The following is a 21,095-nucleotide window of genomic DNA, read 5'->3' as shown; positions in this document are numbered from 1 at the left end:
CCAAGCCTCAGTTAGGATACTGTGCCCGGACGAGCGTACACAATAAGGAAGGATTTTGAATCCCGGGTAAGACTCATACCAGCCACACCAATCACACCGTACAACTTGTGATCTGAACCCAGTTAACAGTATGACAAACGTAGGAGCCTCTGAACAGACGGCTCACAACAATAACAACCCGATTTTTTTGTAACAATAACTATGTACAAGTATTGCAGACAATCCGCACTTGGGATGGGCGCCCAGCATCCACTACGGACTACGAGAAATAGATTTATCGGTAAGTAAAATCTTATTTTCTCTGACGTCCTAGTGGATGCTGGGACTCCGTCAGGACCATGGGGATTATACCAAAGCTCCCAAACGGGCGGGAGAGTGCGGATGACTCTGCAGCACCGAATGAGAGAACTCCAGGTCCTCTTTAGCCAGGGTATCAAATTTGTAGAATTTTACAAACGTGTTCTCCCCCGACCACGTAGCTGCTCGGCAGAGTTGTAATGCCGAGACCCCTCGGGCAGCCGCCCAAGATGAGCCCACCTTCCTTGTGGAATGGGCCTTGATAGATTTAGGCTGTGGCCGGCCTGCCACAGAATGTGCAAGTTGAATTGTGCTACAAATCCAACGAGCAATCGTCTGCTTAGAAGCAGGAGCACCCAGCTTGTTGGGTGCATACAGTATAAACAGCGAGTCAGATTTTCTGACTCCAGCCGTCCTTGAAATATATATTTTCAATGCCCTGACAACGTCCAGCAACTTGGAATCCTCCAAATCGCTAGTAGCCGCAGGCACCACAATAGGCTGGTTCAGGTGAAACGCTGAAACCACCTTAGGCAGAAACTGAGGACGCGTCCGCAGTTCTGCCCTGTCCGAATGGAAAATCAGATATGGGCTTTTATACGATAAAGCCGCCAATTCTGACACTCTCCTGGCTGAAGCCAGGGCCAGTAGCATGGTTACTTTCCATGTAAGATATTTCAAATCCACCGATTTGAGTGGCTCAAACCAATGGGATTTGAGAAAATCCAAAACTACATTAAGATCCCACGGAGCCACTGGGGGCACTACCGGGGGCTGTATATGTAGTACTCCTTTTACAAAAGTCTGGACTTCAGGAACTGAAGCCAATTCTTTCTGGAAGAAAATCGACAGGGCCGAAATTTGAACCTTAATGGACCCTAATTTGAGGCCCATAGACAATCCTGTTTGCAGGAAATGTAGGAATCGACCCAGTTGAAATTCCTCCGTCTGGGCCTTCCTGGCCTCACACCACGCAACATATTTTCTCCAAATGCGGTGATAATGTTGTGCAGTCACCTCCTTCCTGGCTTTTACCAGGGTAGGGATGACCTCTTCCGGAATGCCTTTTTCCCTTAGAATTCGGCGTTCAACCGCCATGCCGTCAAACGCAGCCGCGGTAAGTCTTGGAATAGACACGGTCCCTGCTGAAGCAGGTCCCGTCTTAGAGGTAGAGGCCACGGATCTTCCGTGAGCATCTCCTGAAGTTCCGGGTACCAAGTTCTTCTTGGCCAATCCGGAGCCACGAGTATCGTTCTTACTCCCCTTTGCCGTATAATTCTCAGTACTTTTGGTATGCGAGGCAGAGGAGGAAACACATACACTGACTGGAACACCCACGGTGTTACCAGAGCATCCACAGCTATTGCCTTAGGGTCTCTTGACCTGGCGCAATACCTGTCCAGTTTTTTGTTGAGGCGGGACGCCATCATATCCACCTTTGGTTTTTCCCAACGGTTCACAATCATGTGGAAGACTTCTGGATGAAGTCCCCACTCTCCCGGGTGTAGATCGTGTCTGCTGAGGAAGTCCGCTTCCCAGTTGTCCACTCCCGGAATGAACACTGCTGACAGTGCTATCACATGATCTTCCGCCCAGCGAAGAATCCTTGCAGCTTCTGCCATTGCCCTCCTGCTTCTTGTGCCGCCCTGTCTGTTTACGAGGGCGACTGCCGTGATGTTGTCCGACTGGATCAACACCGGCTGACCCTGAAGCAGGGGTTTTGCCAGGCTTAGAGCATTGTAAATCGCTCTTAGCTCCAGTATATTTATGTGAAGAGACATCTCCAGGCTTGACCACACTCCCTGGAAGTTTCTTCCCTGTGTGACCGCTCCCCAGCCTCTCAGACTGGCATCCGTGGTCACCAGGACCCAGTCCTGTATGCCGAATCTGCGGCCCTCTAACAGATGAGCACTCTGCAACCACCACAGAAGAGACACCCTTGTCCGTGGAGACAAAGTTATCCGCTGATGCATCTGCAGATGCGATCCGGACCATTTGTCCAGCAGATCCCACTGAAAAGTTCGTGCGTGGAATCTGCCGAATGGAATCGCTTCGTAAGAAGCCACCATTTTCCCCAGGACTCTTGTGCATTGATGCACAGACACTTTTCCTGGTTTTAGGAGGTTCCTGACAAGTTCGGATAACTCCCTGGCTTTCTCCTCCGGAAGAAACACCTTTTTCTGAACCGTGTCCAGAATCATTCCCAGGAACAGCAGACGTGTCGTCGGGGTCAATTGAGATTTTGGAAAATTCAGAATCCACCCGTGCTGTTGCAGCACTACTTGGGTTAGTGCTACTACGTCCCCCAGCTGTTCTCTGGACCTTGCCCTTATCAGCAGATCGTCCAAGTAAGGGATAATTAATACGCCTTTTCTTCGCAGAAGAAACATCATTTCGGCCATTACCTTGGTAAAGACCCGAGGTGCCGTGGACAATCCAAACGGCAGCGTCTGAAACTGATAATGACAGTTTTGCACCACGAACCTGAGGTACCCTTGATGTGAAGGGCAAATTGGGACATGCAGGTAAGCATCCTTGATGTCCAGGGACACCATAAAGTCCCCTTCTTCCAGATTCGCTATCACTGCTCTGAGTGACTCCATCTTGAACTTGAATTTTTGTATGTACAGGTTCAAAGATTTCAGATTTAGAATAGGTCTTACCGAGCCGTCCGGCTTCGGTACCACAAATAGTGTGGAATAATACCCCTTTCCCTGTTGTAGGAGGGGTACCTTGACTATCACCTGCTGAGAATACAGCTTGTGAATGGCTTCCAATACCGTCGCCCTGTCTGAGGGAGACGTTGGCAGAGCAGACTTTAGGAACCGGCGAGGGGGAGACTTCTCGAATTCCAACCTGTAACCCTGAGATACTACCTGCAGGATCCAGGGGTCCACCTGTGAGTGAGCCCACTGTGCGCTGAAATTCTTGAGTCGACCCCCCACCGCCCCTGAGTCCGCTTGTAAAGCCCCAACGTCATGCTGAGGGCTTTGCAGAAGCCGGGGAGGGCTTCTGCTCCTGGGAGGGAGCTGCTTGGTGCACTCTCTTTCCCTTTCCTTTGCCTCGGGGCAGATATGACTGTCCTTTTGCCCGCTTGTTCTTATAGGAACGAAAGGACTGCGGCTGAAAAGACGGTGTCTTTTTCTGTTGGGAGGGGACCTGAGGTAAAAAGGTGGATTTCCCGGCTGTTGCCGTGGCCACCAAATCCGATAGACCGACCCCAAATAATTCCACCCCTTTATACGGCAATACTTCCATATGCCGTTTAGAATCCGCATCACCTGACCACTGTCGCGTCCATAAACTTCTTCTGGCAGATATGGACATCGCATTTACTCTCGATGCCAGAGTGCAAATATCCCTCTGAGCATCTCGCATATAAAGAAAAGCATCCTTTAATTGCTCTATAGTCAATAAAATACTGTCCCTATCCAGGGTATCAATATTTTCAGTCAGGGAATCCGACCAAACCACCCCAGCACTGCACATCCATGCAGAGGCGATGGCTGGTCGCAGTATAACACCAGTATGAGTGTATATACTTTTCAGGGTAGTTTCCAGCCTCCTATCAGCTGGATCCTTGAGGGCGGCCGTTTCAGGAGATGGTAACGCCACTTGTTTTGATAAGCGTGTGAGCGCCTTATCCACCCTAGGGGGTGTTTCCCAGCGCGCCCTAACCTCTGGCGGGAAAGGATATAATGCCAATAACTTCTTTGAAATTAGCAGTTTTCTATCGGGGTTAACCCACACTTCATCACACACTTCATTCAATTCCTCTGATTCAGGAAAAACTACAGGTAGTTTTTTCAGACCCCACATAATACCCCTTTTTGTGGTACAGGTTGAGTCTCCCTTATCCAAAATGCTTGGGACCAGAGGTATTTTGGATATGGGATTTTTCCGTATTTTGGAATAATTGCATACCAAAATGAGATATCATGGCGATGGGACCTAAATCTAAGCACAGAATGCATTTATGTTACATATACACCTTATACACACAGCCTGAAGGTCATTTTAGCTAATATTTTTTATAACTTTGTGCATTAAACAAAGTGTGTGTACATTCACCCAATTCATTTATGTTTCATATACACCTTATACACACAGCCTGAAGGTCATTTAATACAATATTTTTAATAACTTTGTGTATTAAACAAAGTTTGTGTACATTGAGCCATCAAAAAACAAAGTTTTCACTATCTCACTCTCAGTCAAAAAAGTCCGTATTTCGGAATATTCCATATTTCGGAATATTTGGATATGGGATACTCAACCTGTACTTGCAGTATCAGAGATATGCAAAGCCTCCTTCATTGCCGTGATCATATAACGTGTGGCCCTACTGGAAAATACGTTTGTTTCTTCACCGTCGACACTAGATTCGGTGTCCGTGTCTGGGTCTGTGTCGACCGACTGAGGTAAAGGGCGTTTTACAGCCCCTGACGGTGTCTGAGACGCCTGGACAGGTACTAACTGGTTTGCCGGCCGTCTCATGTCGTCAACTGATTTTTGTAACGTGCTGACATTATCACGTAATTCCATAAACAAAGCCATCCATTCCGGTGTCGACTCCCTAGGGGGTGACATCACCATTACCGGCAATTGCTCCGCCTCCACACCAACATCGTCCTCATACATGTCGACACACACGTACCGACACACAGCAGACACACAGGGAATGCTCTTATCGAAGACAGGACCCCACTAGCCCTTTGGGGAGACAGAGGGAGAGTTTGCCAGCACACACCCAAGCGCTATAAATATATAGGAACAACCCTACAGAAGTGTTGTTTCCTTTATAGCAGCTTAATATATCAATATCGCCAAATAAGTGCCCCCCCTCTCTGTTTTTTTTACCCTGTTTCTGTAGTGCAGTGCAGGGGAGAGTCCTGGGAGCCTTCCTCGCAGCGGAGCTGTGCAGGAAAATGGCGCTGTGTGCTGAGGAGATAGGCCCCGCCCCCTATTTCGGCGGGCTCTTCTCCCGGTGTTTGTGAGACCTGGCAGGGGTTAAATACATCCATATAGCCCCAGGGGCTATATGTGATGTATTTTTAGCCAGAACAAGGTATTATCATTGCTGCCCAGGGCGCCCCCCCCCCAGCGCCCTGCACCCTCAGTGACCGCTGGTGTGAAGTGTGCTGACAACAATGGCGCACAGCTGCAGTGCTGTGCGCTACCTCATGAAGACTGAAAAGTCTTCTGCCGCCGGTTTCTGGACCTCTTCACTTTTCGACATCTGCAAGGGGGTCGGCGGCGCGGCTCCGGGACCGGACTCCATGGCTGGGCCTGTGTTCGATCCCTCTGGAGCTAATGGTGTCCAGTAGCCTAAGAAGCCAATCCATCCTGCACGCAGGTGAGTTCACTTCTTCTCCCCTAAGTCCCTCGTTGCAGTGAGCCTGTTGCCAGCAGGACTCACTGAAAATAAAAAACCTAATAACTTTTTCTAAGCAGCTCTTTAGGAGAGCCACCTAGATTGCACCCTGCTCGGACGGGCACAAAAACCTAACTAAGGCTTGGAGGAGGGTCATAGGGGGAGGAGCCAGTGCACACCACCTAGTCCTAAAGCTTTTATTTTTGTGCCCTGTCTCCTGCGGAGCCGCTAATCCCCATGGTCCTGACGGAGTCCCAGCATCCACTAGGACGTCAGAGAAATATATATATATATATATATATATATATATATATATATATATATATGGAGACAGTCCCCCAATAAGGCCCTTTGGAGAGACAGAGAGAGAATATGCCAGCACACACCCAGCGCCACCGGATACTGGAATAAAATCCCAGTCAGTACAGCGCTTTTATAAATATACTCACTGCGCCAAATAAATGTGCCCCCCCCCCCCCCCTTTTTGCCCTCTGTATGTGTTCAGCAGGGGAGAGTCCGGGGAGCCAGCTTCTCTGCAGCGTGCTGTGGAGAAAATGGCGCTGGTTAGTGCTGAGGGAACAAGCTCCGCCCCCTCACCGGCGGGCTTCGATCCCGCTCAAATCTTTATACTGGCGGGGGGTTTTGCCATATACTGCCTCCGCAGTATATATCTCTGCCAGTGTCCTTAGAAGGTTAATAATTGCTGCCCAGGGCACCCCCCCTGCGCCCTGCACCCATACAGTGCCGCCAGTGTGTGTGTGTGTTGGAAGCAATGGCGCGCAGCGTTACCGCTGCGCGTGTACCTCATTGAAGATCTGAAGTCTTCTGCCGCCTTTGACGTCTTCTATCTTCTCATACTCACCTGGCTTCTGGCTTCCGGCTCTGTGAGGAGAACGGCGGCGCGGGACCGGGACAAGCGGCGAGGGTGAGACCTGCGTTTCGACTCCCTCTGGAGCTAATGGTGTCCAGTAGCCTAAGAAGCAGAGCCTATCACTTAAATAGGTCTGCTTCTCTCTCCTCAGTCCCACGATGCAGGGAGTCTGTTGCCAGCAGAGCTCCCTGAAAATAAAAAAACCTAACAAAAGTATTTTTCAGAGAAACTCAGGAGAGCTCCCTGTAATGCACCCAGTCTCCTCTGGGCACAGGATCTAACTGAGGTCTGGAGGAGGGGCATAGAGGGAGGAGCCAGTGCACACCCATTCTAAAGTTCTTTATAGTGCCCATGTCTCCTGCGGAGCCGTCTATACCCCATGGTCCTTACGGAGTCCCCAGCATCCTCTAGGACGTAAGAGAAATAAAGGGAAGTGTCCTTGGTAGCCCTGCACATACGGTAACTCACAGCGCCTGATTCTGCGTTTCATGCAGCTGCGTCTGCGATGCCACGACAATGCCCTCCCCTCGTGTACAGCCATGCACCCGAGTATGCAAGGAATGAAGCGCCCCCCGTCAGTGGATACAGGCGCTGTAATCTTGCTTTGTGCGTCTTTAGACGCCAGTGACACTTTCACCAGCCCTGTGCAGATCACCCGTCTGAGTGCGGCCTCCAATGTCGGCAATTCTGCGTCTTTTGTTACACAGCGCGTCTTCTCTGCTAAGTGACCGCGACGTCACTTCCCCCCACTGCCTGACGGCCTCGCCGGTCGCTAGGTAACCGGTACGCCAAGCAGCCATTCCCAATCCTGGGGCTGCTTCTCTCCGACAGCCGGGACTTGTGTGTTAGGTGCTCAGTACCAGGGCGTCCCCCTCAGGTTCCGCTGATGGGTGTCAGTGCTGCAGGGCGCTGCCGGTTCTAATTTATGCTCAGGTGTAAGCTGCGGGTCCATGTCCCAGGTGCCCTGTCTCCTCGCCCGTATAACACACTGCACGCCCGTCTCCTCGCCCGTATAACACACTGCACGCCCGTCTCCTCGCCTGTATAACACACTGCACTCCCCGTCTCCTCGCCTGTACAACACACTGCACGCCCCGTCTCCTCGCCTGTATAACACACTGCACGCCTGTATAACACACTGCACTCCCCGTCTCCTCGCCCGTACAACACACTGCACTCCCCGTCTCCTCGCCTGTATAACACACTGCACTCCCCGTCTCCTCGCCTGTACAACACACTGCACGCCCCGTCTCCTCGCCTGTATAACACACTGCACGCCCCATCTCCTCGCCTGTATAACACACTGCACGCCTGTATAACACACTGCACTCCCCGTCTCCTCGCCCGTACAACACACTGCACTCCCCGTCTCCTCGCCTGTATAACACACTGCACTCCCCGTCTCCTCGCCTGTATAACACACTGCACTCCCCGTCTCCTCGCCTGTATAACACACTGCACGCCCGTCTCCTCGCCTGTATAACACACTGCACTCCCCGTCTCCTCGCCCGTATAACACACTGCACGCCCCGTCTCCTCGCCCGTACAACACACTGCACTCCCCGTCTCCTCGCCCGTATAACACACTGCACTCCCCGTCTCCTCGCCCGTATAACACACTGCACGCCCCGTCTCCTCGCCCGTATAACACACTGCACTCCCCGTCTCCTCGCCCGTATAACACACTGCACTCCCCGTCTCCTCGCCTGTATAACACACTGCACGCCCCGTCTCCTCGCCTGTATAACACACTGCACTCCCCGTCTCCTCGCCTGTATAACACACTGCACTCCCCGTCTCCTCGCCTGTATAACACACTGCCCGCCCGTCTCCTCGCCTGTATAACACACTGCACTCCCCGTCTCCCCGCCTGTATAACACACTGCACTCCCCGTCTCCCCGCCTGCATAACACACTGCACTCCCCGTCTCCCCGCCTGCATAACACACTGCACTCCCCGTCTCCCCGCCTGCATAACACACTGCACTCCCCGTCTCCCCGCCTGCATAACACACTGCACGCCCCGTCTCCTCGCCTGCATAACACACTGCACTCCCCGTCTCCTCGCCTGTATAACACACTGCACTCCCCGTCTCCTCGCCTGTATAACACACTGCACTCCCCGTCTCCTCGCCTGTATAACACACTGCACGCCCCGTCTCCTCGCCTGTATAACACACTGCACTCCCCGTCTCCTCGCCTGTATAACACACTGCACTCCCCGTCTCCTCGCCTGTATAACACACTGCACTCCCCGTCTCCTCGCCTGTATAACACACTGCACTCCCCGTCTCCTCGCCTGTATAACACACTGCACTCCCCGTCTCCTCGCCTGTATAACACACTGCACTCCCCGTCTCCTCGCCTGTATAACACACTGCACTCCCCGTCTCCTCGCCTGTATAACACACTGCACGCCCCGCCTGCATAACACACTGAACGCCCCGTCTCCTCGCCTGCATAACACACTGCACGCCCCGTCTCCTCGCCTGTATAACACACTGCACTCCCCGTCTCCTCGCCTGTATAACACACTGCACTCCCCGTCTCCTCGCCTGTATAACACACTGCACGCCCCGTCTCCTCGCCTGTATAACACACTGCACTCCCCGTCTCCTCGCCTGCATAACACACTGCACTCCCCGTCTCCTCGCCTGTATAACACACTGCACTCCCCGTCTCCTCGCCTGCATAACACACTGCACTCCCCGTCTCCTCGCCTGTATAACACACTGCACTCCCCGTCTCCTCGCCTGTATAACACACTGCACTCCCCGTCTCCTCGCCTGTATAACACACTGCACGCCCCGTCTCCTCGCCTGTATAACACACTGCACGCCCCGTTTCCTCGCCTGTATAACACACTGCACTCCCCGTCTCCTCGCCTGTATAACACACTGCACTCCCCGTCTCCTCGCCTGCATAACACACTGCACGCCCCGTCTCCTCGCCTGTATAACACACTGCACTCCCCGTCTCCTCGCCTGTATAACACACTGCACGCCCCGTCTCCTCGCCTGTATAACACACTGCACGCCCCGTCTCCTCGCCTGTATAACACACTGCACTCCCTGTCTCCTCGCCTGCATAACACACTGCACGCCCCGTCTCCTCGCCTGTATAACACACTGCACGCCCCGTCTCCTCGCCTGTATAACACACTGCACTCCCCGTCTCCTCGCCTGTATAACACACTGCACTCCCCGTCTCCTCGCCTGTATAACACACTGCACGCCCCCTAACCAGACTGGCACCCCTGCAGTCAGATATGGAACCCAAGCACGGGGTCCGGTCCGCTGCACCGTGGAACCCATACTGGGAGGGGGGGTAGGCCACCGCGGAAGCCATGCTGTATGAGGAGGAGTGGGGATCACAGTAGGGGGAGGGGACACTGTATGTGGAGTAGGGATCACACAGGGGTGAAGTAGGAATCACTGTATTATGAGTAGGGATCACAGGAGGGGGGCACTGTATGAGGGAGGAGTAGGGATCACACGGGGGGGCACTGTATGAGGGGGAATAGGGATCACACGGGGGGCACTGCATGAGGAGTAGGGATCACACAGGAGGGGGCACTGTATTATGAGTAGGGATCACAGGAGGGGGGGGCACTGTATGAGGAGGAGTAGGGATCACACAGGGGGGGGGCACTGTGATGAGTAGGGATCACATAAGAGGGGGCACTGTATTATGAGTAGGGATCACAGGAGGGGGGGCACTGTATGAGGAGGAGTAGGGATCACACAGGGGTGGGCACTGTGTGAGGCATAGGGACCACACAGGAGGGCACTGAATGGGGAGTAGGGATTACAGTATGGGGAGGGGACACTATGAGTAGGAATCACAGTAGGGGGGACACTGTATGAAGCATAGGGATCACACAGGGGGTGACTGTATGATGAGTAGGGATCACACTAGGGAAGGGGATACTGTATGAGGAGGAGTAGGGATGACACAGGGGGCACTGTATGAGGAGTAGGGATGACACAAGGGGGCACTGTATAAGGAGGAGTAGGGATCACACAGGGGGCACTGTATAAGGAGGAGTAGGGATCACACGGGGGGGCACTGTATGAGGAGGAGTAGGGATCACACAGGGGGCACTGTATGAGGAGGAGTAGGGATCACACAAGGGGGCACTGTATGAGGAGTAGGGGTCACACAGGGGGCACTGTATGAGTAGGGATCACACAAGGGGCACTGTATGAGGAGGAGTAGGGATCACACAGGGGTGACTAGAGGAGAAGTAGGGATCACAGTAGGTGGAGGCACTGTATGAGGAGTAGGAATCACAGTAGGGGGGACACTGAATGAGGATGAGGAGTAGGGATCACACAGGGGGCACTGTATGAGGAGTAGGGAACACACAGGGGGCACTGTATGAGGAGTAGGGAACACACAGGGGTGACTGGAGGAGAAGTAGGGATCACAGTAGGTGGAGATACTGTATGAGGAGTAGGGATCACAGTAGGGGGACACTATGAGGAGTAGGGATCACAGTAGGGGGGACACTGTATGAGGAGTAGGGATCACAGTAGGTGGGACACTGTATGAGGAGTAGGGATCACAGTAGGTGGGGACACTGTATGAGGAGTAGGGATCACAGTAGGTGGGGACACTGTATGAGGAGTAGGGATCACAGTAGGGGGGACACTGTATGAGGAGTAGGGATCACAGTAGGTGGGACACTGTATGAGGAGGAGTAGGGATCACAGTAGGTGGGGACACTGTATGAGGAGTAGGGATCACAGTAGGTGGTGACACTGTATGAGGAGTAGGGATCACAGTAGGTGGGGAAACCGTATGAGGAGTAGGGATCACAGTAGGTGGGGACACTGTATGAGGACTAGGGATCACATTAGGCGGGGACACTGTATGAGGAGGAGTAGGGATCACAGTAGGGGGGACACTGTATGAGGAGGAGTAGGGATCACAGTAGGTGGGGACACTATGAGTAGAGATCACAGTAGGTGGGGACACTGTATGAGGAGGAGTAGGGATCACAGTAGGTGGGGCCACTGTATGCGGAGTAGGGATCACAGTAGGTGGGGACACTGTATGAGGAGTAGGGATCACAGTAGGTGGTGACACTGTATGAGGAGTAGGGATCACAGTAGGTGGGACACTGTATGAGGAGTAGGGATCACAGTAGGTGGGGCACTGTAAGAGGAGTAGGGATCACAGTAGGTGGGGACACTGTATGAGGAGGAGTACACTGTATGAGGAGGAGTAGGGATCACAGTAGGTGGGGACACTGTATGAGGAGTAGGGATCACAGTAGGTGGGGCACTGTATGAGGAGTAGGGATCACAGTAGGGGGGGACACTGTATGAGGAGGAGTAGGGATCACAGTAGGTGGGGACACTGTATGAGGAGTAGGGATCACAGTAGGTGGGGACACTGTATGAGGAGTAGGGATCACAGTAGGTGGGACACTGTATGAGGAGTAGGGATCACAGTAGGTGGGACACTATGAGGAGTAGGGATCACAGTAGGTGGGGACACTGTATGAGGAGTAGGGATCACAGTAGGTGGGACACTGTATGAGGAGTAGGGATCACAGTAGGTGGGGACACTGTATGAGGAGTAGGGATCACAGTAGGTGGGACACTATGAGGAGTAGGGATCACAGTAGGTGGGGACACTGTATGAGGAGTAGGGATCACAGTAGGTGGGGACACTGTATGAGGAGTAGGGATCACAGTAGGTGGGGACACTGTATGAGGAGTAGGGATCACAGTAGGTGGGGACACTGTATGAGGAGTAGGGATCACAGTAGGTGGGGACACTGTATGAGGAGTAGGGATCACAGTAGGTGGGGACACTGTATGAGGAGTAGGGATCACAGTAGGTGGGGACACTGTATGAGGAGGAGTAGGGATCACACAGGGGTGACTGTATGAGGAGGAGTAGGGATCACACAGAAGGGGACACTGTATGAGGAGTAGGGATCACAGTAGGTGGGGACACTGTATGAGGAGGAGGGATCACAGAAAGGGGGAGGGGGCACTGTATGAGAAGGAGGAGTAGGGATCACAGTAGGGAAGCGGGTACTCACGCGCAGCACACGTGCTCCCACAGTCCCCGCTACTTCCTGAATAACATTCATGTACAGCCAATCACACGTAACCGGCCATCCTAGCCAATGAGAGCAACCGACGCCACACCAGTCTCCACCCCCACACGTGACGAAGCGGCAGAGCGAGGAGAATAAGAAGCTTCTTCCGGGAGAGAGGGGTAAGATGGCGGCGGTCACGTGTCCTGCTTCTGCTGCTGTTAGTGACTACTAGTCCCGACTCCCGCCCCGTTTCCCGCCTCAGTCATCATTATATACAGTGCTGCCCCTCCTCCACCTCACTATGTATCACCTCACACAAACCCAGACCCTCCAACATGACCCGCCCCACTAGGTACAAAATGCTCTGTTTCTGGACTTCCCTCTTAATTTATTATTGCAATCACCTGTGAAGAAACAGCTTTCTTATCATTTAACTAGTTCAACACAGGTGATGGAAATCATACATGAAGAGGGAAGTCCAGGAACAGAGCATTTTGTACCTAGTGGGGCGGGTCATGTTGGAGGGTATGCAAACCGTGTGTGTATATATATATATATATATATATAATATATATATACCTCGTCCCCACTGTGTATATACTATAAATCACCTCACATACTGTGTATATATCATATATATCCCTCATCCCCACTATGTATATACCAGTGATCGCGCTAAGCCCCCAAAAAAGTGGATCCCAGGGACCCCTCACTTTTAAAAATTGGGGTCCTATCTGTCCTTTTTCTGACGTCGTAGTGGATGCTGGGAACTCCGTAAGGACCATGGGGAATAGACAGGCTCCGCAGGAGACTGGGCACTCTAAAGAAAAGATTAGGTACTATCTGGTGTGCACTGGCTCCTCCCTCTATGCCCCTCCTCCAGACCTCAGTTAGAATCTGTGCCCGGCCAGAGCTGGGTGCTCCTAGTGGGCTCTCCTGAGCTTACTAGTAAAGAAAGTATTTATTAGGTTTTTTATTTTCAGTGAGATCTGCTGGCAACAGACTCACTGCTACGAGGGACTGAGGGGAGAGAAGCAAACCTACTAACTGCGGCTAGGTTGCGCTTCTTAGGCTACTGGACACCATTAGCTCCAGAGGGTTCGAACACAGGCACCTGTCCTCGATCGTCCGGAGCCGCGCCGCCGTCCCCCTCGCAGAGCCAGAAGAACAGAAGCTTGAAGACGACGAAATCGGCGGCTGAAGACTCCTTCTTCATTAAGGTAGCGCACAGCACTGCAGCTGTGCGCCATTGCTCCCACTGCACACCACACACTCCGGTCACTGTAGGGTGCAGGGCGCTGGGGGGGTGCGCCCTGGGCTGCAATTGAAGTACCTTTTGGCATAAAAATACATATATACAGTCTGGCACTGTATATATGTAAAAACCCCCGCCATTTTTTCACACAGAAAGCGGGACAGAAGCCCGCCGCTGAGGGGGCGGGGCCTTCTTCCTCAGCACACCAGCGCCATTTTCTCTTCACAGCTCCGTTGGAAGCAGCTCCCCAGGCTCTCCCCTGCAGTATCCAGGTACAAGACGGGTTAAAAAGAGAGGGGGGGCACATAAATTTAGGCGCAAATAAGACATATAAAGCAGCTATTGGGTAAATCACTTATTATAAGTGAAAATCCCTGTGTTATATAGCGCTGTGGTGTGTGCTGGCATACTCTCTCTCTGTCTCCCCAAAGGACTTTGTGGGGTCCTGTCCTCAGTCAGAGCATTTCCTGTGTGTGTGCTGTGTGTCGGTACGGCTGTGTCGACATGTTTGATGAGGAAGGTTACGTGGAGGCGGAGCAAGGGCAGATAAGTGTGGTGTTCTCCCCCGTCGGGGCCGACACCTGATTGGATGGATATGTGGAAGGTCTTAAATGACAATGTAAACTCCTTACATAAAAGGTTTGATGACGCTGCAGCCTTGGGACAACCGGGGTCTCAGCCCGCGCCTGCCCAGGCGACTCAGAAACCGTCGGGGGCTCATAAACGCCCTCTATCTCAGATGGTTGACACAGATGCCGACACGGAGTCCGACTCCAGTGTCGACGATGATAAGGCACATTTACAGTCTAAAATGACCAAGGCCATCCGATACATGATTATTGCAATGAAAGATGTATTACACATTTCTGAGATTAACCCTGTTAATACCAAGAGGGTTTATATGTTTGGGGAGAAAAAGCAGCCAGTGACTTTTCCCCCATCTGATGAATTAAATGAATTGTGTGAAGAAGCGTGGAGTTCCCCTGTTAAGAAATTAGTGATTTCTAAGAGGTTACTGATGGCGTACCCTTTCCCGTCAACGGATAGGTTACGTTGGGAAACATCCCCTAGGGTGGACAAGGCACTGACACGCTTATCTAAAAAGGTGGCCCTGCCGTCTCAGGATACGGCCGCCCTAAAGGAGCCTGCGGATAGAAAGCAGGAAGCTATCCTGAAGTCAGTGTATACACACTCTGGTACTCTAATGAGACCTGCTATTGCTTCAGCCTGGATGTGTAGTGCTGTAGCAGCGTGGACAGATACTCTGTTAGACGACATAGATTCCCTCGACAGAGATACTGTTTTGCTAACCCTGGGCCATATCAAAGACGTCGTCTTATATATGCGAGATGCTCAGAGGGACATTTACCTGCTGGGCTCTAGAATTAATGCTATGTCCATTTCTGCCAGGAGGGTCTTATGGACTCGGCAATGGACAGGAGATGCTGATTCTAAAAAACACATGGAGGTTTTGCCTTATAAGGGTGAGGAATTGTTTGGGGACGGTCTGTCGGACCTCGTGTCTACAGCGACAGCTGGAAAGTCGACTTTCTTGCCTCAGGTTTCCTCACAGCCTAAGAAAGCACCGTATTATCAAATGCAGTCCTTTCGTTCCCAAAAAGGCAAGAGGGTCAGGGGTGCATCCTTTCTTGCCAGAGGCAGGGGTAGAGGTAAGAAGCTGCACCATGCAGCCAGTTCCCAGGAACAAAAGTCCTCCCCTGCTTCCACTAAGTCCACCGCATGACGTTGGGGCTCCACAGGCGGAGCCAGGTGCGGTGGGGGCGCGTCTCCGAAACTTCAGCAACCAGTGGGTTCGCTCACAGGTGGATCTCTGGGCTATACAAATTGTATCTCAGGGATACAAGCTGGAATTCGAAGCGACTCCCCCCCCCGCCGTTACCTCAAATCAGCCTTGCCAGCTTCCCCCATGGAAAGGGAGGTAGTACTGGCGGCAATTCACAAGCTGTACCTCCAGCAAGTGATTGTCAGGGTCCCCCTCCTTCAACAGGGAAGGGGTTACTATTCCACAATGTTTGTGGTACCGAAACCGGACTGTTCGGTGAGACCCATTCTGAATTTAAAATCCTTGAACACTTATATAAAGAAATTCAAGTTCAAAATGGAATCGCTCAGGGCGGTTATTGCAAGCCTGGAAGAGGGGGATTTTATGGTGTCGCTGGACATCAAAGATGCTTACTTGCATGTCCCCATTTACCCACCTCACCAGGAGTACCTCAGGTTTGTGGTACAGGATTGTCATTACCAGTTCCAGACGTTGCCGTTTGGCCTGTCCACGGCACCGAGAATATTTACCAAGGTAATGGCCGAAATGATGATACTCCTTCGGCAGAAGGGAGTTATAATTATCCCGTACTTGGACGATCTCCTCATAAAGGCGAGGTCCAGGGAGCAGTTGTTGATCAGCGTAGCACTCTCTCAGGAAGTGTTGCAACAGCACGACTGGATTCTGAATGTTCCAAAGTCGCAGCTGATTCCTACGACGCGTGTGCTTTTCCTGGGCATGATTCTGGACACAGAACAGAAGAAGGTGTTTCTCCCGGTGGAGAAGGCCCAGGAATTAGCATCTCTGGTCAGGGACCTCCTGAAACCAAAACAGGTATCGGTGCATCACTGCACGCGAGTCCTGGGAAAGATGGTGGCTTCATACGAAGCCATTCCCTTCTGCAGGTTCCATGCGAGGATCTTTCAGTGGGATCTGTTGGACAAATGGTCCGGATCGCATCTTCAGATGCTTCGGCTGATCACCCTGTCCCCAAGGGCCAGGGTGTCTCTTCTGTGGTGGCTGCAGAGTGCTCACCTTCTCGAGGGCTGCAGGTTCGGCATACAGGACTGGGTCCTGGTGACCACGGATGCAAGCCTCCGAGGATGGGGGGCAGTCACTCAGGGAAGAAACTTCCAAGGGCTGTGGTCAATTCTGGAGATTTCTCTACACATAAATATACTGTCAAACAAATAACAAGTGGCGCTTGACAATCAGAAAGTTTGAAAACATTTATTTTAAAAAATATATATAAGAATTACAACAACCTCCCGGCGGTAAATTACAATGTTAAAACATCACATTAATACTGTATTGTAGCTACGTGTTCAAACTATAATATAAACATCAATTAAAGATGATCTTATTTACATACAGTTAATTATTAATAGCACCTGGAAGGTCATAAACCGGGTTTAGTATGTGCACAAAAATATAAGGCTGTTAAATGCTTTGTCAGAACAAGAATCACTCGCGGCTGTGTGCTTTAGAAGAATTGCATATGTCACGGATTATTAGCAGTAAACGGCTGGTGCAGGTAGAGTAAATTGAAATTTAGCTGCACATATACCGCTGGGCAGGATCTTTTTCGGTCCCTGCTCCCTGGTGTTGTCCCGTTGTCTGGATAGAGACACACACCAGAGCCTCAGCGGATGGAATGGATGCCGCGCTGTGCGGGGAGTCCCGATGAGCCGTCCTTACCCGATCCACACCACCTCCGGTACCTCCGTACTTTCCAAACGAAGACAATCAGCTGGTATTCCGGAGTTGTTATGGTGATCGGTCCGGGTGTATTCAGCCAGCAATCGGCCTTTCTTGGATGAAGTGGACACCCGGTGTAATCTCCGTGCGCCGGGCTGGGTAGGAACGGCACCTGTGACTTCTACCGCCCCAACTTGAGATGGACGGCTGGGGCTGTAAAGGTGAAGACTGCAGAACGAGTGTTCCTGACTGCAGTAGTCAGAACCGGGCTCCTGTGCACGGTTACTGGGTCAATTAAAAGCAGACAGCAGTGTAGATCCCTGGAGTGCAGAGCCTGTATCCTTAACGCGTTTCAACGCCAGCAGGGCGTCTTTTTCGAAAGGCAGGTATACCTGGGAGTAGGAGTGTTCAGATCTTATACCTGCTCCACAGGTGAAGCTGATTGTCAGCAATTACATTCAGCCATTCTAGATCATCAATTTAAATGTAATGTTTTAAGCTCCTATTATTTTGGAGCAAACATGCACATTCATAAAAAACATTACTATAATAGTACCATAATACAATAAGAGGTAGCACAAAATGTACTGCATAGATAATACATATAAAAGAACCCAAATAAAATATGAGACTGGGAATACATATCTTTATCATAAGGGATATATTGTGGCAGTCCATAATTACCACACTGATTTGCAACTCTGTAAGTATGTACATTTGGATCAAAAGGGTTTCTAAATTATCATAATAATTACTTATAAAACCGTAGTGAGTGGAAATTTCTTTTATGTGAATGCATATTCTCACTCACATTTTGAATCTCTACTAGCGACAACACAAGGTACTAGTACCTACAGGGGAAAAATCTCCCCTATAAAACCTCCTATAATAGAGTGTTGGGCAGCAGGATAAGAGAAGGAAAAAGAGAGAGAAAAAGATGAAAATAGAGGTAGAACAAAGAGATATATATTTTTTGAAGTGGCTTAATTATCTAAAAGATTGTTCCAAAAGGACCATATATAATATATATAATATATAATAATATATAGTAAAGAGAAAGGAGATTATGAAAGATACTGCACATAACCAGTAATATTTGGAAGATACCAATATCACAAACATCAAAAAGAGGAAGAAAAAAACTTTTATAGATAGGACTATGAAGCCAGATCTGTAAGTACTCTTATAGAGGTGCTACAGTTGGAAAAAAATACATTTAAAATTTTAAGCTTTAAATAAACTCCAGATCAATGGTTTCATTGAGACCCTGAGGATTGAGTGTCTGTAATTTAAGGATCCATGCTGCCTCCTGTCTACATAAGGTTCTAAAACGATCACCACCCCTGCTGGTGGCTGGAATATGTTCCAGCCCAACCAGCAGGAGCCCGGTGGGGTCGCCTCCATGAAACTCAGAAAAATGTCGGGGAACACTATGGTTCATAATTTTATTCAGAATGTTTCTTCTGTGTTCCATAAATCTGAGTTTCAGGGGGCGTATTGTTCGACCAACATAGTATAATTGACAGGGACATATAAGTAGATAAATCACATATTGAGTGCTACAGTTAATGAAAGTGTTGATTCTATGCTCTTTTTTAGAGACATTAGAAACCACACTTTTAGTTTTATTCAAAACAAACGAACACGTGATACACCTCCCATGATTACATCGATAAAAACCTGTGACTTCTGATCCAATGAGAGTTATTTGTGTATTTTTTAAGGATCGATCTAAATGTCCTTTAAAGAAACTTGGAGCCAGAATATTTCTCAAATTTTTAGTTTTCTTGAAAACTATCACTGGTGTTTCATCTAAATGTTCCTTCAGAACAGAGTCAGTCAATAGTAGTCTATAATTTTTATTAATTATGCCCTTGATCTTACTAGCCGCTACATTGAATTTTGACTTAAATACTAAACTGTATTTTTCTTTGTTCTTCTTTATTATTTTGTTTTTGTTTTTATTTTTATCTCTATCCTCAAACCTATATCTAACTCCATCGTTAACCTCCAAGTTCACACCACTTAGATGGCCAGATTCCTGTATGTCAGTATGACTCTCATCATCCTTAATGGCAAACATATCTTTTCTCACAAGTTTGGAGGCATAAACCAAAGCTTCATCTAATACTACTTGTGGGTAATCACAACCTTTAAATGTGTCCACCAAATCCCTAACCTGTTCGTGATATTTCTTGTCAAAAGTGCAATTTCTCCTAATCCTATGTACCTGGCTTTTTGGTACATTCTTAAGCCAGTTTTTATTATGATTACTAGAATAGGGAATATAATTGCATACATCCACTGATTTTTTAAAAGGTGATACTGTGACGATATCCTCTACCACCTCCACCGTTACATCCAAAAAATTAATCTGTGAGGGGTGGGTGGGTGCACGTGAAGGTTAAACCATAAGTGTTATTATTTATATACCTAACAAACTCAGTGACTGAAACAGAATCCCCTTTCCAAACAAAAAACAGGTCGTCGATATAGCGACCATATAGGACCAGGTTCGCAGCATGGGCGCCTCCCCAGATGTAGGTGTTTTCAAAGTCGCCCATGTAGATGTTAGCAAAGCTGGGCGCGAACCTGGTCCCCATCGCTGTACCGAGGACCTGTAGGTAGTGACAGTGATCAAATAAAAAGTAATTGTGAGACAAAATGAAAGCAATAGCAGAAAGAATAAATTGGCGTTTCCTCTCTGAGATACCCATATCTTCACATAGGCTTTTTGCCACACAATCTATCCCTTTTGTGTGTGGGATATTTGTGTATAAAGCTTGAACGTCACATGTGACGAACAAAAAATCAGAACTCCATTTCAGACCTTCCACCAGTTTAATAAACTCCGTTGTGTCTCTAATATGGGATCTCAGAGAGGATGCACGTGGTTGTAAAAAGTGATCGACGTAATAAGACAAATTAGATGTAAGACCCTCAATCCCTGAAATAATAGGACGGCCCGGGGGTTCGTGTAGTGTCTTGTGTACTTTGGGAAGGTGATAGTAGATGGGAGTGATTGGGTGGAGGGGGTAGAGGAACTCAAACTCATCACGTGTAATGATATCATTGGCACAAGCCAGTGTCAGCATATTTTTTAATTGCTTTTGATAGTCAAGAGTTGGATCCTGTCCTAAAATTCTATAGAAGGTGGTGTCAGTGAGTTGTCTTTTAGCCTCTGTAACGTAGTCTTCAGTATTCTGCACCACCACTCCTCCTCCCTTATCTGCTGGTTTCATAGTGAGAGCCTGATTGTCAGAAAGTCTTTTGAGAGCTTTTCTTTCATCAGGCTTCAAATTGTACAGGCAGGGATGTATTCCTCCAAGGTGGTGTGATAGAAGGTATCTATAGCACTAGTTTTATGTTGGGTGGGAAAGAATTGTGATTTTTTTTCTTAAAGGTACCTCTATTAACATCAAATAATGATATTTTAGTCTGCCGTTCTAAATTGTCAGGGGATATATTTTCAAGTAAAAGTTCATTCAACATATTAAGACCAGAGATATCATCCTGGTCTAATAGGGTTTCAGAATTATCTTGGCATGTAGATTTATTTTGTTTTTCTGCCATCACAAAAAATCTTTTCCTGCATAATCCTCTGACAAAGCGATTGAGCTCAATAAAGAGCTCAAAAAAATTGGGGCGTGTGGTAGTAGGTGCAAAATTCATCCCTTTTGAGAGAATTTTTTCCTCAATATTAGTTAGAGCAGTGGTTCTCAAACTCGGTCCTCAGGACCCCACACGGTTCACGTTTTC

At 49.5% G+C, this 21,095-nt stretch overlaps 2 protein-coding genes across 2 annotated transcripts in view; one reads left to right on the top strand and one right to left on the bottom strand.

Moving 5' to 3' along the window:
• TAF1C (TATA-box binding protein associated factor, RNA polymerase I subunit C) overlaps nucleotides 1-12,832 on the bottom strand; it is a 168,112-nt gene extending 155,280 nt beyond the window's left edge. The window contains exon 1 of the mRNA XM_063957484.1: nucleotides 12,601-12,832. The gene's annotated coding sequence lies outside the window, so the exon portion shown is untranslated. The remainder of the gene's footprint in view (nucleotides 1-12,600) is intronic.
• Nucleotides 12,756-21,095, top strand: part of LOC135053501 (uncharacterized) — a 75,438-nt gene continuing 67,098 nt past the window's right edge. The window contains exon 1 of the mRNA XM_063957485.1: nucleotides 12,756-12,779. The gene's annotated coding sequence lies outside the window, so the exon portion shown is untranslated. The remainder of the gene's footprint in view (nucleotides 12,780-21,095) is intronic.

The sequence above is a fragment of the Pseudophryne corroboree genome, chromosome 1, assembly GCF_028390025.1.
Source record: "Pseudophryne corroboree isolate aPseCor3 chromosome 1, aPseCor3.hap2, whole genome shotgun sequence".
NCBI lineage: Eukaryota > Metazoa > Chordata > Amphibia > Anura > Myobatrachidae > Pseudophryne > Pseudophryne corroboree.
The sequence above is the reverse complement of the archived record's forward strand: the minus strand, read 5'-3'. Positions and strand labels throughout refer to the sequence as shown.